General features: G+C 35.8%; 1 protein-coding gene across 3 annotated transcripts in view; it reads left to right on the top strand.

Annotated features, from left to right (window-relative positions):
* Window positions 1–25,970, top strand: part of NPAS3 (neuronal PAS domain protein 3) — an 866,013-nt gene that overhangs the window by 11,440 nt on the left and 828,603 nt on the right. The window lies entirely within an intron of this gene.

Genomic DNA, 25,970 nt, shown 5'->3' with positions numbered 1-25,970 from the left:
CTCCAGCTACAAAATTATGTGACTACATGATTTGACTCACATGGATATATGATACAAAATAATAAGTAGAGGTATTTGTGGATTTTTTAATGGCATTAACATTGACAGATATTCTTTATTTAGAAAACTGTTGAAGTTTTTAGATCAAAAGTGATGCTTGTTAAGCAGGTTTCAGTCAATAAGATATAGGATACTTAAGTATTTTTATTCTATGAAAACATCTTTGAAAAGAAACTTTTTGCAAGAATGTCGGAAAGGACATTGCAGTGGAAGCAGTAGGCTATATTAACTTATATTTTGAAGTGACATATTATGCACATGACTAAATGAAGCACTAAACAAAAATACTGAAAGTATTCAGTGATAAATACATTTGTTGGTTAAATTCTATCAAGAGAGTAGAGCAACTCTTGAAATATTTGAAAACCAGATGATATACCATAAAGAAGGAAGTTAATGTAATATTTGATGGACAGATGAGTGCCTAGGGGAATAACTAATCTCTGAAAAATTTTGCGTGTTCCTAAAACATTTATAGAAGAATAAATTTCTATAGTGAGATTCTTGCCCAAACTATAATAATTATTTATTTCTTTTTAACCTAGCTTTTCAAAGGAGCGTTCTTCTAATTCTCCTCCTTACTTGAACAGCTGAACTGACTTTGAATTTGTAGTGTAGACAGATTTAAATACTTTTGGATAACATTTCTTCTAATAGATTAACAACTTTTCAAATAGATGTATCTGTAATTTATTGTTTCCTTTGATATTAGGAATTAATAATAATATTAATGATATCAGTAGATATCCAAGCAGATAATTAACTTTTTGCTTAATTTTTATATAAGCATAGATATATATACCTGTATTCTGTATATGATCTGTAGATGAGTATTTTATCCCTTAAACCTATTTTATGATTGTCAGTGGTAATATAACAGCACAGATGAAAATATTTTCCCTAAAAACACTCTGTTCCTCAAAAGGTAATTTTCCATTTTCCTACTGTGAAAACACTTAGGAAAAGAAAAAAAAAGTATGGTATGGTATAGACTGGACTTCTGTAGTAACTCCTTTCTCTCCCTCTTCACTCATCAAAACCCTATTTTCTCAAAGCTAATTTTTTCTAGGCGTTAGGAGATAATCTGATTAGAATAAGTTAGGAGTAAAGCTTATTTTCATTTTTTAAAAGGAACTGATAATAAACAACACATTTTAAATTAACAGAACACAGAGAATCTTTAGTCTGTTCTGTCTTGTCTTTCCTCATCACACGTGTATAACGTCTGAAAATTTAACATCCCATCATGATATTGTTTTAGAAATAATATGTTAATTTGATCACATTGTTGCATTTAAAAATGGGCAAATGTCATGAGCTGAGTTAAACACATATATTGTACATTTTTTTTCCTTGGTAACCAATTTTTTCTGTCTAGTTAAAAAGTTTCTCACTGACATAAAGAGCTAATACCAAGAGAAGAGATTTAGAATTGGGTGGTATGTTGTAGATACCAACGTTGGAAAGGTCCACTTAGTGCTGACATAGAATTTAAATATGAAATTTATAGATGGTTATAGTGTTCTTTGTAGAAAGGAACCCATGACAGGTGTTTAGATTTGGGTCAAACCAATCTTCAATAGACTTAATAAGATCCATCCCATACCCACTTATTCTGAAGTTCATTTGCCAAGTCTTGTTCCCAGGGTGGACATTACCATCTAGCTATATCTTACTGTTATTCTCTTGTCAGCAGTATCTGTTGTGTACATGGTCTCAAAGGCTTTTGATAGGTCCTGATCTCCTAACTTAAGCAGGAATTTTTAACCCATGGTCCATCAGTGTTACAGCAGTAGGTGAATGGGGTTCAAGGGATCTGAGAATATCCTGAAGTGGCATATTCATACATTTTCATCACTTACTCAAGGGGGTATATTTTCTCTGAAAATCTGTCAAGAATTTTGAAGAGTCTGAGATTTTACTCTATTTGCAGGCTAATGTGTTTCCCTGGCACAGTTTAATGTGTGCTGGTAGAAGATGCAAGGTCCTTCTTTCAGAGATGAAAAAAAGGTGTAATACAGCATTGACAGTAGCCAGGGTCCTTCTTTCAGAGATGAAAAATAGGTGTAATACAGCATTGACAGTAGCCAGGGTATCAGCATTTAATTTTCTGAGCCTCATTTCCTACCTGGGTGATACCTGCACATGCAATAGCATGTGTTACAAGAGGAACGCCAATCTTAGAGAACCTAAATCTTTTAGAGATGTCCTCCCTTTCCTCTGGAGGGAGAAACACTAGCTCTATCTTCCAAGACTGTTCTCTAAGCTAACTTGAGCAGATAGTTTGGAACAAAGAACAGTTAGTACCTTGCCTGCAAGATGTGTAGGAATGCAAGAGGCTCATATAGACTTGTCTCTTAACAATCTGAACCACTATTATGGGGATTTTTATAGAAGGAATGAGAGAACCTAAGGCTGAAATAGTCCTATCGTTTAGAGATTCTTTGAGCTTGATGCAAAAGGAAGTCAATGATTTGGAGAGAAAATGACCAAGTTCCAAATATGTAATCTTTCTAAAATTGCATATGATCCAGTATCTCAAGCTCATGTAGGTTTAGTGGATTCAGTAATGGATGGATCCTTATGATGTTAATACATTCATGTTCTCATGACATACTGTATCATGGTTGATATCTGTCCTGTTTTGTAAGCATGCTCTCTTTCTGGTTTGCTCTGTTTATCCATAAATTTTAATGTGCTGAGAGTTCACTTTGTGCCTTTGCATTATATCATTTAAGTTTATCCACTCAGTAGGATAGGTTCTGTCAACATCTCCAATTTATAGATAAGGTCATGGTAAAGAGTTGAAACTGGGCTTAAACTTTAGTCTGTACTGACTAACTGTATGGTAGAGATGACATCCTTTTACCATACTAGCTTCTTTGTGACTCTTATAGATTTATTTTCTATTTTCAATCTTTACTCAGGGGCTTCTCCCTTTTCTCACATCATCTTCCTTCATCGTCATGTTTTTCTCTTGTCTATACCACCTCATATGGGCCCAGCTAATGCTTAAGACCCCATCTTATATATTGCCTTTAAAACTTTCCAGGGAGTTGTATATGTTGGGCCTTTTTGCATCCCAAATTATACTAAATCATAACCTTTCTTATGTTCTGATTTCATAGTAACCATGTCTGTAAAGCTCATGATTACACTCGCAGCATAAACAGATCAACCAGGTTTGTAGATCGCACCTAGAATTATGCTAAGGTATTACTTCTTTTACTTTTATTGAAGTATAATTGCTGTGGTATATAGATTATAGATGTACAATATAGTGATTCACAATTTATAAGTTTATAATTCATATATAATTTTTAAAAAGTATTGATTATATTCCCTGTGTTGTAAGTATATGCTTGTAGCTTGCTTGCTTCCTTATTTATTTATTTATTTTGTTTTTAGGGCTGCATGTGCAGCATATGGAAGTTCCCAGGCTAGAGGTCAAATCGCAGCTGCAGCTGTTGGTCTACACCACAGCCACAGCAATGTGGGATCCGAGCCACATCTGTGATCTGTACCACAGCTCACAGTAATGCTGGATCCTTAAGCCATTGAGCAAGGCCAGGGATTGAACCTTTGTCTTCCTGGATACTAGTCAGATTCATTTCCACTGCACCACAACAGGAACTCCCTTTATTTATTTATTTTTAAAATGTTTATTTATTTATTGAGATACAGTTGATTCACAATGTTGTGTTAGTTTCAGGTGTACAGCACAGTGATTCAGTTATACATATATACATATATGTATACCTTTTTAAATATTTCTTTCCCTTCTAGGTTATTACAAAATATTGAGTATATTTCCCTGGGCTGTATAGTAGGTCCTTGTTGGTTATCTCTTTTGTATAGTGTTATGTGTATATGTTAATACCAAACTTCTAATTTATCCCTACCTCCCCTTTTCCCCTTTTGCACCTATAAGTTTGTTTTCTATGTCTGTCGGTCTATTTCTGTTTTGTAAATAAGTTCATTTATATTGTGTTTTTTTTAGATTCCACATATAAGCAATGTCACATGAAATTTGTTTTTGTCTGGCTTCACTTAGAAAGATAATCTCTAGGTCCATCCATGTTGCTGCAAATGGCTTTATTTCATTCTTTTTATGGCTAAGCAGTGTTCCATTGTGTATATATGTATATATATGTACCACATCTTATCCATTCATCTGTTGATAGACATTTAGGTTGTTTCCATATCTTGGTTATTGCGAATAGTGCTGCTGTGAACATAGGGGCGCATACATATGTCTTTTGAAATTATAGTTTTATCTGGATATTTGCCCAGGAGTAGGATTGTGGGATCATATGGTAACTCAATTTTTTAGTTTTTAAAGGAATCTCCATATTGTTCTTCATAGTGGCTGTACCAATTTACATCCCCACTTACAGTGTAAGAGGGTTCCTTTACTCCACACCCTCTCCACCATTTATTATTTGTGGACTTTTGATAATAGCTATTCCGATTGGTGTGAGGTGATACCTAACTGTAGTTTTGATTTGCATTTCTTTAATAATTAACAATGTTGAGCATTTTTTTCATGTGCCCATTGGCCATCTGTATGTCTTATTTGGAGAAATGTCTGTTTAGATCTTCTACCCATTTTTTGATTGGGTTGTTTGGGAGTTTTTTTTCTCTTTATCTGTATGTGCTATTTGTATGTTTTGGAAATTAATCCTCTAGCAGTTGCTTTGTTTGCAAATAGTTTATCCCATTCTGTGGGTTGTCTTTTTGTTTTGTTTATGGTTTCCTTTGCTGTGTAGAAGTTTTAAGTTTTATTAGTTCTCATTTGTTTATTTTTGTTTTTATTTTCATTATGCTAGGAAATGAGTCCAAAAAGATATTCCTGTAATTTATGTCATTCACTTGTGAATAGATTTATATTTTACAAGTTATGGTGTCTCAGGTCATAATATATTCCTAACTTTTGCATAGCATGGCACTTTGGTATGCACCATAATTTGTTGATGTATCTCACAAAATAACCCTTGGCCTCTGGTCAATTCATATTCAACTCTAAATTAGACAATGTTTACTCTAATCAGTGCCCAATGACATGGTACTTTTCTTTCCCCCTTTGTAGTCTTTAGCCCAATTTTTATGCCAATAGGATTTACTAATACCATTCTAATATAATTTAATGTAAATTAATTATCAGAACATGGTCTAATAACTAATGAGACCACTCAGTCCCAAATACTCTCTATTGGATACATTCCATAATTATTCTCTGCACTTGGAATGTTTACATAAATGCCAATCAAATATCTGGAGATCATGCTAAAATATCAAACAGGAAGATGCTTGTGAGGAGATGACAGTGGGATATAGAAATTCACTATCTGTTGACAAGAAGATCGTAGTTTATCATTAAAAGCTATTGTTAAAATTCTAAATATCCGTAACCAATATAGAGGACTGTTAACGAAAATAATGGATGATGAAGAAATAAATTATAGTTTCTTCTGTACTTGTCTTTCCACATAGATTGTGACTGTTTTGGAGGGAAGAACTTAGGTTCCTTTATTTTGTATGCCCAGTGGTGAAACACATTCCTGGAATAGAGTTAGTGAATGAGGGAATGAATGAATTCCAGTCCTAAATATGCCTATGTCATATTTACATTTCATTCCTCCAAATACCCATATCCACCAGAAATATACAGCTATCCTTTGTGTACCCCATGGTCAAACTGATCTAGAAAACATATTATTAGGGAAATTAAGCATTTTATAATTATAAGATTTTTACTAATGCTTAGAAATTTCTAGTGTGTTCTGGGTTTCAGAGCTGAATGATTTACATCATCTGTTCTGAATTCCCTGCAGATTATGCCCCTGTAATTCTACAGAGAGTAGTTTTTGGCTCAAGATGTGTTAGGACCCTCTATTAAGCAAGGAACCAAGAAAATCAATTAGAACCAAATATACCATCGATTGTTTCTTTACCTCCAAATGATAATACCAATAGATGAATTCTGGAGCAATGGAATATTTCCAATTAGAATCATATTAAACCTATTTTATAGTCAATTATAGTTCCATAAAACTTGAATTCCATTAATTCCATATTTCACAAAACTGTACCTATAATAATTTAGGTTGATTAGACCAAAATTAAAAAATTCAATCATGTAAAATAGAACAGGTTACAAAGAGAGCTGACATTTTTCTAGGGATCTCTTCTCTATTAGCATAGTTCAGCCATCACATGGCCATGTGTACATAGTACCTATGACAAAAATCTTTGCACAGAAGTTCACATATAAGGATACCCTGAAAAACTATGATTAATGTAGCTTTTTAACTATGATTTATTAATAGTGGTGAAGATTGTTGCTTTCATATAAACCAATAGAGGGATAAAATTTGATAAACTTACTTGCACTTAATATATATAAAGAAATTAAATAATTAATGACTCTAGGGAAAGAATGGATCAGTAGTTCAAATATACTTATTCCTTTCTCTCTTTACTCTGGAACATTGCTCACTTTCTCCAAAGTCTATTATCGGTAGTCACTAAATTTTGTCTTTAGTGCTTATCAGTTATATTCAGATATATTGATGTATATCTTGAGTAATTTTAGGAATAAAATTCACACATTTAATGACGAATGGATAAAGAAGCACATCTAATTTCCTGAAACTGAAATAATGTCTGACCTGTTGATGTATACAGCTAAATAGTATGTCCATACACCTACCTACACCCCCTATCCAGATAGAAACAGAGCTCTGCCTTATAACACATTTACAAATTCTATTCATTGTTAATCATGAAAACTCAGTCTAATGGGCACCAGCTTTCTCTTTGCCCAATGAGAGCACTGAGTTCCAGAAACAGATACAACTATGCAGGGCTGTTTGGTGTCCAGTGTGCGGTTGCTTTTATTTATTTTGTCTAGATCTACACTGGCTTCCCAAGTCCAGATAAAAGTGGTTTTCTGTATCCAATATCTATTTAGAAAGATTGCTCTCTTTTTGAAAAACCCAGGCCATCTCTAGACTGTACTTTTCTACCTGGAAAATTTGAGCAACTACATATATGTCCTACCATTTTAATAATAATATTTTAATAATGACTGCCCATTGCATTATTTTGTGTCAGACACAGTGATTAAGCTCTTTAGCATGTTAACTTTCTCAGCATTTGAATTGGTTAATTTGTAACTCATCTTTGATACCTTTAAGCATGGCTCATTATAAGCATTTATTATCTATTGCAGGTATTTATTTTACATTTGCAACATCTCTTAGAAATTATGAAAGCTGCAAAAATTTCAGTTTTGTTTGAGTCACTCCTTTATCCTTCTGTCTCTCTTTGGAGAATGTACACTTCTTAATCCTAAATTTGGTGGTAAAATCACAGTAAGCATTATAAGCTCATGAAGTACTCATTTTCTCTGCGTTTTATAGGCTAGGAACTTTTGTAGCCTAAATGTAGAAACTGTAGCTTTTGAATCATTGCTGTTCCGCTCACTGCTCCTACTCTAGCTCACTGTAGGAAAGCTTCAGTGTAGTTTTCACCTTTGATCACTCTTTCCACACTCCTTTATCTCAGACTCACTCTGTATTTCCTTAAGTATATTTCATCAATTCCCTTAAAGTTGGGCCTTTCCATTTTCAAGTGCCACCTAAAGGTTTATTTCTCTTTTTGAACAAAACCTGGGACTTCTCTTCTCTACTTGGATTTCTTGTTGTCTTATAAATTCTTTAAACTGAAAGCTCTCCTCCCCTACAAATAACCAAATGCTTCTGAAAGTGTTAATATCCTCTTCCTAACCCCTTGCACCTGCCTTGAGCTTCACATTTTTTCAGCCAACTATGGTCACTTTCCTTGTATCCTCCACACTGGAAGTGACCTACTACCAATAGACACTATCAGTCTTAGCCTCCATAATCTCTTGGCAGCATTTGACACTTCTGATCACTCCTTCCTTTCTGCGACACTCTGTTCCCTGGACTTGCAAGATGCCATGCTTTTCTGGTATTCCTCCCAGCTCTCTTTATTATTCAGGGCTCTGACCTGGTTTCTACTCACCTCATTCTCTATGCCCTATAGGAGTTTGTCATTCATGCCCATGGCTCATAAAAGGAAATAAAGATGCTGACAACCCTATGCTTGTTCATTTTGACCAGTATCTCTCATGATCTCTAAACCTTTATACACAGCTGTCTATTGGCCATAGCCATTCAGATGTCACTTGGGGACCTCAAAATTGAAGGGATGCAATACTTAATTGCACAGTGCTTGGAACACAGTATGTGCTCAGTATGTTATATGTCACATGGGTCAGTGGTAAATAAATACATGGGCATGAAAATTAGCCCCAGAACAGGCTCAGGACAATGTGTTGATGGTACTACTGCTGTCTTGTTCTCTCATACTGTTGGCAGATATATTTCTGTTCCTTGACCATTGAAATCTGGCCTTTCTAATCTTTCCTTTGACCTCCTGGTTTCTGAACACACTACTTATTTTGATTGATTCTTAAACTTGTTTACCTGTGCCTTTATGTTTCTGTTCCTAAACTTTTGCTTTGCTTCTAATTCTCCAGAAAACACAAATCCTTTATTTATACTTTTTTTCTAGATCTAGCCTTACTCTTTTTTTTTTTTTTTTTGCTGCCTTTGCAGCATGTGGAAGTTCCTCAGGCCAGGAATCAAACCTGTGCCAGAGCTGTGGCGACACTGGATCTTGAACCTGCTGGCCATAAGGGAACTTCCTGGCCTGACTCTTGACAGGAAATATCCAGTATTTATAGGTGTGTATGTGGTGTGCGTGTGTGTGTGTATGTGTGTGTGTGTACGTGTACATACTTACTTGCATGTTTTAAGTGTAAATCAAATAAAGAGTCCAAAGATAAGTAGTGACCTTGAGTCTAGTAATATTAAGTTTGGACAATTGAAATAAGCTAACCCTTTAGAAAAACTCTGTTTACATTTACAGAACTTCATGGACTATGGTTCTGTTGTCATTTTGCCATTTTTAGACTTCTTTCATGACTTTTACAGTGTGCTTAAATTGTGTTCAAGTCTCTGGCAGACACAGGCTTAATTATGACTGTGATGGTAAAGGAGGGAACTGGTTCTGTGGAAGTCCCATGACTATGCACTTGGTGCTTGTTTTGGCAGCCTTGGGCGTGCTTCCTTTCCTCAACAACAGCGTCACCACTGTGTGTTGAAATTCCTGAGTATTTTCAGGTTTACAGTGGAGAAAAACATTTTCTGAATTCATCAAGTAATAAGTATGAATGTAGTGCTCTTATCTATAGTCTTTCTTGGCTCAAGTATACGCCACAAAAAGGGGATATGCTGACTGCCGCCAGTGTTATGAAAGGGACACCCCATGTCTAATGTTTTATGTGAGTTTTCATTTGTATTTTGTGTGAGTAATGATTCATAGCTGAATTAGGTGGCATTTGTAGCTCTTCCTATCTTTCCAGTTGTGTATCTGGAAGCTCTGGAAGGGAAGGGGATATTTGGTTATAAGAGAGTAATCAAACACATAGAACTTTATTTTTTTTTTTTAATTTTTAAAAAATTTTTAAAAATAATTTATTTATTTTTTCCCACTGTACAGCAAGGGGATCAAGTTATCCTTACATGTATACATTTTTTCCCCCACCCTTTGTTCTGTTGCAATATGAGTATCTAGGCATAGTTCTCAATGCTACTCAGCAGGATCTCCTTGTAAAAATGGAGATCATCCAAGAGGGTTTCCTCACTTTTATATTTTCTTTGTATTTAAATGGCCTTTTTTCCCAATTGACTTAAATATTCCTTTTTTTTTTGCCTTTTCTAGGGCCACACTCGTGGCATATGGAGGTTCCAAGGCTAGGGGTCTAATTGGAGCTGTAGCCGCCAGCCTATGCCAGAGCCACAGCAATGCGGGATCCAAGATGTGTTTGTGACCTACACCACAGCTCATGGCAATGCTGGATCCTTAACTCACTGAGCAAGGCCAGGGATCGAACCCATGACCTCATGGTTCCTAGTCGGATTCGTTAACCCACTGAGCCATGATGGGAACTCCAACTTAAATATTCTTTACAGTCATTAACAAACTCATGGAATGAGTTTGGGAGAGGAACAGGAAAAACAGTATTTACTAGAGTAACTATGGAGAAGCCATGCCTTGTTATATGGTTCTGTCCTTGAATATTTATTGGAACAGGAGGAAAGTGAAAGTAAAATCCTACATCAGTATAAAAAGAATCTGTTTAAATACAAATGGAAACTAAAGAGACATATCTCTTCCTGTGCCTTAAAGGTGGATGGCCAAGAGAGCATCTCAGCCAAATCACTAAGAATAATGTAATGTCAAATGACAATGTAATGCCAAATTATAGACTTTTTATTTTTGGGTAGCGGTGGCGCTGGAAGGAGTTATTCTATGTATTGTTATAGCTTTTATTAAGTCAAAAATAATAAAATGATTTTCTTTATTACTCTACCCACTAGTCAAATGTAGCCATATATTTGTTTGGGTTTTTAAGTATTATTTTGGCCCTTTGCTATAGAAGATAATATTTTTTTAGTCATGGGTTTTATTCATATAAAATGTATACTTATGTGTTTAGTGTAGAATTAGGAAAAAGCAGAGGACTTATGTAAAACTTAATAGTGATCCTTAAAGAAATAGTAGGAGATGAAAACCTGCAGTAAGATAGCTTCATGTAATCCTAAGAACCCTGACAGAAGGATGTTGTGTTTTGATTTGCTATGTTTTTTCCAGCATATGTGTTTAAACATATCCCCCAACCTCTGGAAGTATTTAGAGAAATGTTTGTACTGCTTAATTCCCCACATAAATGGTAATTTCATGGCTGTTCTTGAAATAAACATTTTTAAAATTGAAAATATTTTGTTACTGTTTCCATTACAGAAACAAATATTTAAAACCCAAAGTAATATTTACCAGTAATTTGAAGCCTAATGACATTTCTCTAAAATATGTGAATTCATATCTGATTGTCGTGACGCCGTCTTATGTTGGTTCTGCTCTCTTTCACGCTTAATCTGTATAACATGTTGTGATGGATTGCTCCATATCTCAGGTTGAGGATGCCCCTTGGTTATTTGTAGTGTGAGGACTGTCTGATATCCTACATGGCCACACCTTCCATCTTCAGCATTATTGTCATCACCACTGTGAGGAAGGAAGCATGAGTTGAACTCTTTCTGTGTCTCAGGCCATGTTCTCAAAGCATCAAACACACCATCTAAATTAATTTCCATAGAAACCCTTTAAGGAAGAGAGTATGTACTCATTTTTTGGGTGAGAAACTAAGTCTTGCCTGCTAATCAGTGGTCTTATTTAAATTCTTTTAGAAAGCTGCATTTTAGTGGTAAACAGAAAGTAAAAGAATAAAGAGTGTGGTTCAGAAGTTCAAAGACAGAACAGCATATGACTGATATTCAGTTATCTAGGTGTCACATAAGTTAAAACTCCTCTTGAGTAAATAATCAAACACACATATAAAACTCATAATTTTCACTTGCAATTGTGGAGTCAAAAAAAGCAATTAGAAAAAAAAGCTTTTTAAAAAACAAGTATTTTTGTACAGTAGTATGTTGCTTTTTGATGTCAGTAGAAACTGTGTGACTCTATTTGAGTTTTGGGCCTTCCTGTATTAAAGGGAGGGAGAGGACGGGAAGGTAATGAAGTATTTTGAAGAGTGTCTTCCTACCTGTGAAGGAGGATGCCCACCAAATGAGGTGGTTGATTAATATTGGCTTGAGGTGAAGACTATAAAGACTGATGTTTATTATTTAAGTTGTTAAAAATGAATTTTGAAACTATTAAACACTACTGATTTATTTCCAACTGCAAGTGGTAACATCAACATGAAGTTAGAACTAGATGGACCATTTAATAAATGATTAATAAATGATGAAAAATGTTATCTTAATAAGAGTTTGTATTTGTAAATGGAACTGTTTTAAGTGTAAGCATCATCAAGAGATAGATTACTACCATTATATGAAATCTAAGAATATACTAAAGTTTGGAAACTTATGCCGCCATTGTAAAGTACGAATTTCCTTCTCATTCAAGACTCGTTTATTGCCTTCCCTTCTGAAAACTATGTATTATTTAAGTGGGGACTGTCCGGTGCCTTCCTCATTGTTAGTGATGATAGGTGACAATCCTGAAGAAATTCTGGATATAATTTAATGATAAAAATGACACTTTTAGGAGTTCCCATTGTGGCGAAGCGGAAATGAATCAGACAAGAATCCATGAGGATGCAGGTTCAATCCCTGGCTTCCCTCCGTAGGTTGGGGATCCGGCATTGCTGTGAGCTGTGGTGTAGGTCACAGATGTGTCTTGGATCCTGCGTTGCTGTGTCTGTGGTGTAGGCCGGCAGCTCTAGCTCTGATTTGAGCCCTAGCCTGGGGGTGTCCACATGTTGCACCTGTGGCCCTAAAAAAGCCAAAAAAAAAAAAAAAGAAAGACACTTTCTTGGGCTAAAGAAGTTGCTTTAAAAAATTGGAGTTCCCTGGTGGCTTAGTGGGTTAAGGATATGGCCTTGTCACTGCTGTGGCCTGGGTTTGATCCCTGGCAAGGGAACTTCCACATGTTGTGGGTGTGGCCAAAGAAATGCAAGTGGTTCTGAGTGCAAATAAATATTGCAAAACAGGTCTTTTTTGTATTTCTGTAAGAAGCCCCATGTTAGCTATCCTTTAAACGCAGAGTGACATTTCATAAGAGGAGCTTTACCAAGTGGAGAGAAGACTGCAATTAAGGACCTTACGTTGAAATAATGAGCTGCTAAAAAAGAAATGGTCCAGGCTCTTCCAAAGCAGTTTGCAGAGGGGGAAAAAGAAGAGAGAAATCTTGAAACTGGGCTCTTTAGCTTTTTTGAAGAAAGGACTCCTTTACCACAAGTGCTGGCTTGGGGGGCAAAGGGTGTGGAGTGGGTATGACTTGTGTAGTTAACACTGAAGATGGTGTACTGAATCCCTAAGCACAGCTAAGGACTTGGTGGCCCTCAGCTTTCAGCTGGCCCAGTTCCTTCCCTGGGAAGAACACATAAGAGACAGAAGCAGTCATTAGTGTTATGATCAACTTTGAAGTTAGAGCTCTTATTTTATTATTCATTTATTTATTTTTGGCTTTTTAGGGCCGCACTCACAGCATATGGAGGTTTCCTAGGGTCCAATTGGAGCTGTAGCTGCTGGCCTATGCCACAGCAACGTGGGATCCCAGCTGCGTCTGCAACCTACACCACAGCTTACAGCAATCCTTAATCCAATGAACAAGGCCAGGGATTGAACCCGCATCCTCATGGATGCCAATTGGGTTTGCTAACCTCTGAGCCAAAGCGGGAACTCCTAAATTGATTTTGCATTTGGGATTAATATTCAGTATTTAGCCAGAATTTAGTATATGATTCAGTGAGGTAATGCATGGAAATGCTTTATGTCTTATTATGTTCTATATAAATACCATGTAATATGATGATTCCATGGCATAACAAATCCTTATGCTTAGTATTAAGGACGTTTGTTATTGTTACGGAAAGGTTGACTATGGACGAGCTATGGTTTGAGAGGGTCTGAGATGCCATTAACTGAAGATGCAGGATTTCAGTTTGTTCTTCCTCGATATACCTGAAAATTTTATTCAAAGAATAATTATCTTGCCTTCACTAAAATACAAGTTCAAAAGTGATCACACTTATAAAAATAATGGTGGAATATGGACAAATGACTACTGATCTCCAAAACAGTATTATCCCCAACCGGGAATTTTTTTTAGCTCTTTGTTTTACTTTTTACAACAGTAAAAAATGACAAACATTCATTGATTTAGTGGTTGCTATATGCTAGACTCTGTGCTAAGAATATCTTATGCATTATTCACTCCTTATTCAACCCTGTGGGATAAGTGTTATTTTGGCCATTTTATAAATGAGGATGTAGCAGTACAGAGAGGTTAAGTAAATTGCCTAAGATCGTACAGCTAGTAAATTTTGTAGTCAGGATGCCAGCCTGGGTCCCTTGGACTCCAGATTCCTGGTTCCTGTCTGATATACCAGACGTTTTAGAGTAAATGTGCTGAACTTCACACCCCTCCATCATTTTGACAATTTACTTAAGTGAAAAAAATCCAATTGTTACATATGTACATATATTGCTATGAATAGAAAAGAAAGAAGTATCTCAGGGAAGACTTTTAAAATCCTGTATAAGTAGAGGAAACGCTGCAGATTTAGTGGAAGCATCTATTGTAAATCAGGTATCCTGTTTATTTTGCCAGAGGAGTTGCTATATTTTAAAAGGTATGATTAGACTAGAAACATATAAAGAAAAAGTAGTTGTGAAAAATCTAACAAAACAGAATGTTTAAAGAAATTCTTAATATACATGCCATATAATATAAGTGTATATAAAATGTTTTGATTTGAACCATTGGTTTTAAAATTCTCAAGATGATCCAGGTTGGAGTCTTGTGTAAGTATTAAAGTATATTATGTCAGTGAACTTAACCAGTTTTATACTTGGAATATAGTTATGGATTACATGTTTCCTAAATTCAACAATAAAGTGTAAAAGTGGTACATTTGCAAGTTTTAAATCACATTACTTTTCATAACCCATATACTTATACAACATTTATTGTCTAACACAGTTTCTGAGGGGCAGGATCTTGGAGTGTCTGCCTGGGTGGTTCTGGCTCAAGGTCTCTCATGGGTTTGCAGTCCAGTCTGCTTCCAAGATGGCTCAGCACACATGGTTGTTGTCTAACCTCAGTTTCTTGGTGAATGTTGGCTGGAAGTCTCATTTCCTCACCTCCTAGACCTGTCCCTAGGCTGCTTCCATGTCCTTATATGGCAGCTGGCTTACATCAAATTGAGCGACGAGACACAGAGAGAGGGTCTGAGGAGCAACGCTAGTGGAAACTGCAGTCTTTTAGAACCTAATTTTGGAAGTGTTATACCATATTCTCTTGGTCACAGAGACCAACCCTGCTACAGCGTGGGTTGGGACTGCACAAGAGTGTGAAATACAAAGAGGTAAGAGATTATTGGGAACCATCTTGAAGGCCACTTACCACAACTATTTCATTAGGAAAAAATGGACCAATAATGTTTTAAATTTTTTTTTTTAAATATAGTAGATGTACAATATTGGATGTTATAGGTGCACAGTGTAGTGATTTACAGTTTTTAAAGGTATGCTCCATTTAAATTATTGTAAAGTATTGGCTATATTCCTTGTATTGTACCTAATCCTTGTAGCTAATTTTATACATAAGTTTATACCTCTTAATCCCCTACTCCTGTATTGCCTCTTTTCCCCTTCATTCTTTCCACTAGTAACTGCTAGTTTGTTCTTTATCTCTGTGAGACAGTTTCTTTTTTGTTGTATTCACTAGTTTGTTGTATTTTTTAGGTTCACATATAAGTGATATCATACAGTCTTTGTCCTAAAGTTTTTAATGGGGAGATATTTCTCAGGTTGTGTCCCCAAAATTGCAGTTAAAAAGCATCTGAACTAAATTCTCTTCCTACCTTGGTAATTTTGTTGAATCGGAAATGTAAGCTTAGATAGAATTTGTTATACCAGATTAAAAAACCATTTTTATAATGGAAGATCTATAGGTGCCATATTTGAATGTCTGCTTTTCCCTTTCTTCACTGTGCCACTTCTGAATCTCAGCTTTGTTACCTGTGAAATAATTAATATTAGCCTTATACACTTGCAGATCCTACTTTCAAAAATCTGGTCTAGTGATGCAAAATAAATGGCAAAAAGTAGAATTAGTTATATGTGTAGAGAGAAAGTGTTTATTTTCAGAAACATTTTTAAAGAGAAGATGCATTAGAAATTAATTAATTTTTGTACCCTGCTGTAATTCAGAAAAGACCATCAAATGGGATTGCCTCTTATAACAAACTAAGTAAAAGGAAATTAATGTCACTAATAACATGATATAATGAGGCTAATTGAGAAGAGCAAAGAGACACAAGGCATGTAGATTGAATGAGACATGGCATTAAAACTATTTTAAAGGGCATCTGCAATAGTAGGGACTAAAATTTTAAAATACATTTAGATATCTGACTGTTAATAAAAATGATTTTATAAATCCGGGAAGGATATTTTATTTAATTTTATTTTTATTTATTTATTTTTTTGTCTTTTTTTTTTTGCTATTTCTTGGGCCACTCCCACGGCATATGGAGGTTCCCAGGCTAGGGGTCTAATCGGAGCTGTAGCCACCGGCCTACGCCAGAGCCACAGCAACGCGGGATCCGAGCCGCGTCTGCAACCTACACCACAGCTCACTGCAACGCTGGATCGTCAACCCACTGAGCAAGGGCAGGGACCGAACCCGCAACCTCATGGTTCCTAGTCGGATTCGTTAACCACTGTGCCACGATGGGAACTCCTGGAAAGCACATTTTAAAACACAGAATAAAAGGAATCAAAAGTCATTAGTGGTACAACAGATGAAGTTGATTTCAATTCTGTTCTATCAATTTGTCCTAGATTAGAGATAGAATTAACATCTCAAAATTCTCAGTTTTTTGGGAAAGGTGAAATATTGTTCCTCACAGTTCTGTTGCTGTCTTCAGTGGCTTCTTTTACCCTCAAGCTGCATGACTTCATTGATTTTTGAGCCCGGAGCCCTAACCTAATGTGTTCATTTTGATTCTTGTAGTGTTGCATGGTTTTTTTCTTACCTCTGCAAAAGGAATGGGATTTCTTTTTACTTTTTATAGTTAATTAAAATATTTGTTCAGAAAAGTCCGTATATTTGTATACATATATGTATATATGCAGTTTAAGCATAATTACATAAGAGAATTTACCTTACTGTACTCTTTGTCTAGGGCCTGTTATAACCAAGCACCACAGACTGGGTAGCTTAAGCAACAGAGCTTTATTTTGTCACCATTCTAGAACATTTCCAAAGTCTAAGATCAACGTGAAGACAGGGTTGATTCTTTCTGAGGATTATGTGGGATACCTTTCATGCCTCTCTCCTGCTTCTGGTGGTTTGCTAGAAATCATAGGCATTCCTTAGCCTGTAGATGTTATCTCTCCCTCTCTGCCTTCATCCTTACAGTGTTCTCTCAAATTTTTGGTCATATTGGATGAGGGCCCATCCTAATGACCATAAATAACTACATCTGTAAAGACCCTGTTTTGAAATAGGGCCACATTCTTAACTAGGGGTTAGGACTTCAATATTACACCTACCCAGGGTAAGACAGATGGCATTGCCATCACCTCCTTGTAGTAATTATGATTTAGACTTTTGTGAAAATTATTTCTGTGTTTTTCTTTACAGGCTATTTGTACATCATCTCTCACAAAATATATGGCTTTTGTTTAAGATTTCTTTCATGAAATGGATACGTTTTTAAAAGTAAGACTGAAAATTATTTGCCAGGTATAATGCTATCTTCAATTCCCTAGGGGCAGTATTGATTTAAAATGCCTACATTTACCGGTGAAAGTAAATAACTTTAAAAAATACTTATAGCTTTCAGCAGGAAAAATAGAAGGAATATTTGTTATTCTCCATTAAAATGACATCCATTTCAGATCACATTTTAATTTTTTAATGTAGACTGCCTCATCAATTGATGACTAATCTATGTAAACCTTTCTGGAATGTATTTCTCTGATTTATGCATATTGTAATGAAATTTGCGATGGCGTTTTCAAGACTTTTCATGACTGAGTAATGTTCATTCTAGACCCGTTTAGAACCATTTAATCTTGTAAACAGCACTTATTAAGATATATTCAGGTCTTGCCTTTCTTTATTAGTTACTGATGTCTTACCAGTGGGACCTTTGGTCAGCTTGAGCGATCCTGTGTAGTTAAACACTACCAGTGTAATACTTCTTAAAAATCAAAGAAACTATGTTTTAGTTACCTTGTAAGCCTTACTTAAGAACAAATGCAAGACTTTTCTCAGATTTAAAAAAAATATTGAACATAGTTTATGCCCATTACTGCCTTTGAAGATTCTCAAGTCAAGGTTACTCAATGAAGCAAACACAGACATGCATGCATAGCCCGTTCTGAAGTCTGAAACAGGAAAGAACAGTTAAATTCCTTGTAATCACATTTTTCTTTTAATTAAAGCCTTCAACCCCTTAAGTAGAGTTGGTTGCCAAATTTCAAATGACCCATAATAAATCCAGCAGGTTCACCCATTGCTCTCTTCCTTATTAAAATCCCTGCTGTACCTACTATTGAAAAAGAGCTAAAAAGCAACACTTTGCCACATAGTAGATCCTTCATATTTCTTTGTTGAACAAAATAGGTTTTTAGAAGGGTCTTTGAGAACTGTGAGTTCAGGGAGGGGAAAGAAAAGTGACTGAAATATTGGGATAGATAAGCTTACCCCAAAGCCTACTCATTCCAGACCTGTTTCAAGAAAGCCTCCCCCACATGATAGAAAACTGCTGTCTTGCTTTACTGGAAGTGCTCATCTCAACCTTAATGGGTGAAGGGATGGTAATGGGATAGGGTGGCACACACTGTCATTTTACAAGGCAGATCCTTTACTTAGGGAAAGCATCCTTGCAAATTAGAATGATCGCATTGCCTTCTTTCTTCTATTCCCCTTTTTGCTTGGGGAATTAGGTTGGGAGAGAATGGTTTCAATGATGGTGGGGGACCCTTCTGTGATATAGGAAGGGGAGTGGTTATTAAGATGGCACTTTTGTATCTAGGCAAGAGAATGATCTAAAGGAAGGAAAGATTCTAAGCACACATTTATCTGTTTGGAATTTTTGCCTTGAGCTAACTCCAAATCCAATCGAGGAGTGGAGTAGTGTGGGGTTGATTTAACGTTTTTTTTTTTAATTTTATTTTTCACTGATTTAATATTCATGCTGGGAACATTTGGTTTTTAATTCTGCTACATTAAGGTTACACAGGCGTCTGTGACTGATAAGACACCTAACCATAATCTAAAAACTTATTTGTTTGAAAGAGTATTCCAAGTTTCCTTTAAAACTTTACTTTTAGAATTTCATTTGTTTTTAAGGGTGAAATTGCTTGTAAGTGAAAATCTGTCTTAGTTCTACAAGTATATCTTGAATTTTGAATGTCATTTCTATAAAGGGGATACCTAGATTAAGTAACCCTTTCAAGTGGTGACATCTGAAATAAGCCATAGGGCATAATTTAAGTGAATATATATATTTGTTTTCTGCAATAAATTACTTTATTTGAAGTCACAAACTATGTCAAATGGATTTCTGCTCCTTTGGCACATAATATACTGCCTTGCATGTAGATTAATAGATTAATATTGAGGAATGAATGAGTGAATGGTTATATTCAGGTAGAGTATATAAATAGAATCTATACAGAAGCTATTTCCATAAGGACATTTCTGAGTTTGATTATGGTTGTCTAAGTGACAAAGGAGGTTATCACTCATTATCAATAGACTCACTCCTTAAATATCAAACTAAACCCTTGGGATTGTTAGTCACTGTGCTGAGGGCTTTGTGGAGAGCCAAGATAATGAACTAGAACTTCCACCCTCAAGAAAATTCACCTTCCAGTGAGAAAAATAATAATAGCACAATAGTTGCACATGAAAAAATGGTGAGACTTTATACAGATGAAAGGCTTTGCTAGTCCAGAAAAGTAAGCATAATTCAGATATTTTGGTGTCATTTGAATCCGGCTTTGTAAATGTGATGAAGAAAAAGAAGGCACACATCAAAAGGGATGTTTTCCACTATAGACAACAGGAAAATTGACTAATGATGGCTTAAACAAAGCTTGGTTAATTTTTTTTTTTAGATAATGACTAGTACAGAGGTAGGTGACTATTGGTATTGATTTAACAGCCTAACAAAGACAGAGCTGGTGTCGCCTTTACTTCTCTTGGCTTCTTCTCCATGATTGGAAGGTGGCTGTTCCAGCTCCACCATGTCCACTTTCAGGGCAGAAAGGGTGGGTGCTTGTGGAGAGACAGCCACTTTCATGCTTTTTATCAGAAAAGCTGAATGCCACTAGGCACCCTTATTTATCATGGTATCATCCAAACTATACCAAAACGATATTAAAAAGAGATCTGCATACATGTGTAACTGAATCATTTTGTTGTACAGCAGAAATTATCACAACATTGTAAATCAGCTATATATACTTGAATAAAACTTTTAAAAATGAAAAAAAAAATTGACAGCAAACAAAAACAAAAATAACTCAAAGGGACAAACTGAAGGTTTTTTTTGTGTTACTAATAAGAATAAATATATAAAGATGTTTGATCAATAAAGTAATGTCAGAATTTAGTAGGTAATCGATCATAATCTCTAGATTTGTCTGTGGCTAGAGGATGATATTGGTAGAATAGTTTTCCACTGTACCGTACTAGCAAAGTAAAAGTGTACAAAAAGCCCTTGAAAGATTAAAGACTTCTAATAGATAGGGGTAATTGAATAATGAACCTTTTGCTTCCAGACTAGTCTTTTAATACCTCCAGCCTAGAGAAATTATATCAATAGCTGGGTGATTCCTTATCTTCTTTTGAGGAAATATGGTTGTTTCTTTTCTTACAGTTTCTAGAAGGATCTTTTTTCCATTATTTCTTTCAAATGGTCATGGTCACCTTTGTACATGTTGTCAACAGAGGAGATTTCTAGAGAAGAACCTGTGCTGTGTTTAAATCACTGGCCTAGTGTGATGGAGCAAAAAAAAAAAAAAGTATATATATATAAATGTGTGTGTGTATCATTTCTTAGTATATTCATTTCATATCAGCTTATTGTATTTCTTTTTTATTTTATAATGCTTTTTATTTTTTTCATTATAGCTGGTTTACAGTGTTCTGTCATTTTTCTACTGTACAGCAAGGTGACTCAGTTACACATACATATATACATTCTTTCTTCTCACATTATCATGCTCCATCATAAGTGACCAGACATAGTTCCCAGTGCTACACAGCAGGATCTCATTGCTTATCCATTCCAAAGGCAGTAGTTTGCATCTATTAACTCCGACTTCCCTATCCATCCCACTCCCTCACCCTCCCCCTTGGCAACCACAAGTCTGTTCTCATATCAGTATTTTAAAAGTTTAATTTTATTGGAGTATGGTTGATTTATAGTTTCAGGAGTACAGCAAAGTGAATCAGCTAAATATATAAATATATCCATTCTTTTTTTCACATATAGGTTATTACAAACTTGAGTAGATTTTCCTGTGCAATACAGTAGGTTCTTGTTAATCATCTATTTTATACATTAGTGTGTATATGTTATTCCTACCCTCCCAATTCTTCCCTCCCTACAATGGTTTTCACCTTTGGTAACCATAAGATTGGTTTTGAAATCTGTGAGTTTGTTTCTGTTTTTTATTTTATTTAATTAATTTATTTATTTAATTACTCAATGAATTTGATTACAGTTATAGTTGTACAGTGATCGTCACAACCAAATTTTATAGCAGTTACACTGAGGGTTTGGGATGGAAATGTTTCTGTTTTTTAAATAAGTTCTTTTGTATCATTTTTATTAGAACCCACATATCATATGATATTTGTCTTTCTCTTCCTTCACTCAGTATGTTACTTTCTAGGTTCATCCATATTGCTGCAAATGGCTGTATCAGTTTAATTTTAATTTTAAATTTTTGTAATTTTTAAAGTAGAAGAATGTAAAGTCCTTCATAGGAAAGGAAGACTAAAAATGCAACAGTTCATGGAGGATTGATAGCTTCTGTTATTAATAGAACAAAATACCAACAAAAAGCTCTGCAGTTTTGACAGCATTTCTACCTCTTAAAAGTCATTTTCTTTCTTGGAGGATTTTTGGGGTAGTGGTGGTGGTGGTGGTGGTAGTGGTGGTGTGTGTGTGTGTTGCCAGACCCCCTCTAACCATAGTCTCTTCCTTCTTCTGACCTCCTTGGGAACTATAACCAGGAAGGAGCAAAGGCCATCAGCTCCTGGGGATTGATGTACATCTGGGCTTTCAAGCATTAGCATGCATAAAAATTCTTTGAGGATCTTGATAAATATGAAGGCTTACAGGCTTATCAATTAAGTCAGGCAGGAATAGATATTGAGAATCTCCAGGTACTTCAAACAGTTCTGTTGTAGGTGGCCCATTTTAAGAAATATTCATGTTGACCGTTAGTGAGGTGGTGGGGGCAAGGAAGAAGATGGCTCTCAAGCTAGGCCTTTGTATACCTCACTTGCTCCTGATCTCTAAAATCAAGGTCTCCAAACGAGATGTGCTTATTCCAGGTGGTTTTCAGGAAGCCCTATTTTGGTTCAGGAGGGAAAAAATGAAACTTCGATTTATACTCACTTTTTTTTTTTTGGTCATTTGCCTTTTCTAGGGCTGCATATGGATGTTCCCAGGCTAGGGGTCTAATCTGAGCTGTAGCTGCTGGCCTTTGCCAGAGCCACAGCAACACGGGATCCAAGCTGCGTCTGTGACCTATACCACAGCTCACAGCAATGCCGGATCCTTTACCCACTGAGCAAGGCCAGGGATCGAGCCCGCAACCTCATAGTTCCTAATGGTTCCTAGTCAGATTCGTTGACTACTGAGCCACGATGGGAACTCTTTTTTTTTTTTATATATATATATACTCACTTTTAACGTTGCCTTTAAATGTTTATTTATTGTTTGTGTTTTGTAATATACATGTGATATTAGTCTAGTGGTACCTATTTATAAGTGGCACATGCACGCTAAAGGCCAAGTTTAGAAAATGTTTTACTGATTGTGCTGCACAAGGAAAGAAGCTTGGAGATCGCTGCTTTAAATGATTTACTTTCTTGCTCTTTCCAAGAGTTTATTGTTCCTTAGTTGTTTTTCATTTTGATATCAACATTCATCAATGCTTCTTATATGAGTACATACATATACACAGAGCATATCTGAAGATTGAGAGGAGGAAAGGGCTTTGCCGTTTATGTCAGGTGGAAATATCTGTGTATTAAGGTTAATTATCTGATCTGACACCTTTATTTAAACAACCCCTACTATAAAGTCAAAAGAAAAGCATCAAGGTTATGGCCATCACTTCAAGCATTTGCAGACCTTGCCGTCTGGTCACAGCACTCGAAGATTCAAGAGTGGATAAGTGTAAATGTGGATTTTTGGGCAGATGCAACTCATTCTTTATCTTTAAACCTTGAGTTAGCACCTACTCGTTTGTTCTCTGAGGACTCTTTCCTGTCAAGTATGTATCTCCAAGATTAAAAACAAGTCACTGTTTTCACTGCATGAAATTATACTTTAAAATGTATTTTTAGATTATAACAAGTAAAAACACCAGTGATTATAAATATAGTCTATTAGGTAAACTTTTCATTTCCCTTGTTTGGAGCCGGCATCAAGATTTTGCCTCCTCATATTTTTTAGGCTTTAAAACAGACGGTAGGCTCCAAAGATGCCATGATTTTCTCACTCAGTTTCTCTAGTTCGTATTTCTGGACATAAGACCATGATTGCTTTTTTATGTTTTCACACACACACACACACACACACACACCTCTAATTTATTTATTCAATTGAGTTGTCAGTAGAGGGGAAAAACACATACAATTGCTGGCTTGAAAAATTTCAGCAGTTTCTGTCAATATTGTCATTTTTTTAGTAGCTACCCAATACAGGAAGTGTCTAGGGATCTTAAATCAATTTTGGGGCCTCATTTAAAAATTTTATTTCTTCTTTGAGTGCTATTTTTTCTTGGTATTTTTCATAAGTATTATTGGACAGGTCTAGGCAAATTATAGAGGACTGGTAAAATGGAGTTATAATGCTAATAAGTATAATTAACCACTGATAATCTTTATTGAGGCCACATGTACCAGGCCCTGTGCTAGGTACTTTGTTATATCAGCTAATCTTTACAATAACTATTTGAGTTGAGTGCTGTTATTATTGTCCTGTTCATAGTTGAGGAAATGGAAAATTGGGGAGGTGATAAAACTTGCTAAGAATTGCTCAGCTAGTATGTTGAAGAAGAGGCTGGATTCCAGATGTACAAGACTCTGTCCTTTAGCAAGGTGTGTATATTCTGCTCTGACTCTTTTGTAGGATTGGGAGTTGGGAATTGAAGTGGGAACAGATCACTTTGGGGAAAATAAACATGCCTTACCCTAGCCCAAAGGAAAAGCCCCAGTACACAGCTGGGGGCAGGGCCATGCCTTGTACAACTCACAGTGTGACTTCCCATGTAATTGAAATAAATGATATCCCTCTAGAGTTGTACAAAGTGGTGATACTGGTGGGAGCTTCTGTCTCACATATGGGAAGTTGCACAGGGTAGTGAGATTTGTGGTATATAAGTTTTAACTGTGTATTGAACTGGGTGCTAGGGTGTGGGGTAGAAGAAAGGAAGTCTCTTTATGGAGGCCCTGGGTCTCTGGAATAGGAGGGACTCACTAGGTATCTAGGTTTTAATCCCTCAGAAATGCTCTGTTTTCACTTTTGAAAACTGTTTTTTAATCCGTAGTTCCAGGACCGTTACTATTTCTGTATTTCACTTTACTCCTTGTAAAATGGAAATGGTAATTATTTTGTGTACTAGAGAAATGTTGGTTGGATTAATGAAAGTCTATAAGTGGTTGGTTATTATTTTTTCCCCAAAGTGTCACATAATGACTGTGTTCATTTTAGATTGATGTTTTCCTCAGTCTCTAAGGTGACAGCCTTTCAAGACTCTTTGGTTGTGATTTTTGTAAAGCTGAGAGGTGAAGAATCCTGTCTGTCCTCTCGTGTTTATGTCCCCCATGTGTGGAATATCATTAGAAATTAATAAATAATTGCTCAGCGATTTAAAATTGCTTAACTCTTCTGACCCTCAGCTTTTTCCTTATCTATAAAATGTGTGTGACTCTCATAGGGTCCTTAGGAGAGATTACACGGGATAACATGTTGAAGAGCTTAGTATAGTGCCTGCCACATGGTAGGCACACCAGAAATGTTTGCTATTAAGATTGTTATTATTCTGCTAATTGATGTTTTTAAAATGTCTGGCCCTGCCACTTAAAACTCTGGGGCCTCTAACAAACTAGCTGAACTGAACTGAGTCCCAGTTTCTTATTTTGGGAAATGGGGATACTAAGGCCCACCTCACTGTTTGCTGTGAAGTTAAGATTCAGAACTAATAGTTTTTTAGTGAACATCATGTGCATCGCTGAATTAAACATGTTTTCTCACTTAATCCTTGCAAAAATCTCCTGAAATAGGTGCCGTTGTTTTCATTTTACAGGTTAGAACACCAGAGAGTAAGGGGTTCAGTCACTGGTCCCTTGAGTAGTAAGGAGCCCACGTCTGTCTCCTGTACATCGCAATATCCTATACGTCAAATCTTCACAATCTGTTAAGGCCACTTAAAAGGACTGCACATGTCTGTGGGCCAGTATTTGTGATATCTCTTTCTTTGGGTCTGAGGGCTGCAGTATATCAAGGCACCCTAGCATACTTTGCTCTGTTTAGGTATTTAAAATAAAACATTTGAGGGAATCACATTTTCCAGCAAATTCTCATTTTTTAGATTTTTTTTTCCCCAGTCTAAAAATACTGGTTCCTGTAATTCTCAGATCAAGAAAAAGTAAAACTACATAACCAAAGTTTGGAATAAGGTCCTTTTTGTGTTACATTGCCAATTTTGTGAGCTTTGAATTGGTTATTAAGTAAAAGTTGCTACTAAACCAGGAGGTGAGTTTAGTTTTAGAATCATACCAATTGACTTTTCAGAAATGTATTTTTTTAGGAAAAGAAATGACGTATTATTATGTCAGTTCTAAAGCAGCTAAATAGAGTTTCTGTGAATGTTAAAATTTTTCCAGAGGATCATGGTTTTGTGCGTATCACCTATCCAGAGACCTGGAAGCCAAGACTAAGTACTTTATCACTGTGCTTTTCCCTGGGGTGTCTT

Source organism: Phacochoerus africanus, chromosome 9 (assembly GCF_016906955.1).
Source record: "Phacochoerus africanus isolate WHEZ1 chromosome 9, ROS_Pafr_v1, whole genome shotgun sequence".
In the NCBI taxonomy this organism is placed as follows: domain Eukaryota; kingdom Metazoa; phylum Chordata; class Mammalia; order Artiodactyla; family Suidae; genus Phacochoerus; species Phacochoerus africanus.
The sequence above is the reverse complement of the archived record's forward strand: the minus strand, read 5'-3'. Positions and strand labels throughout refer to the sequence as shown.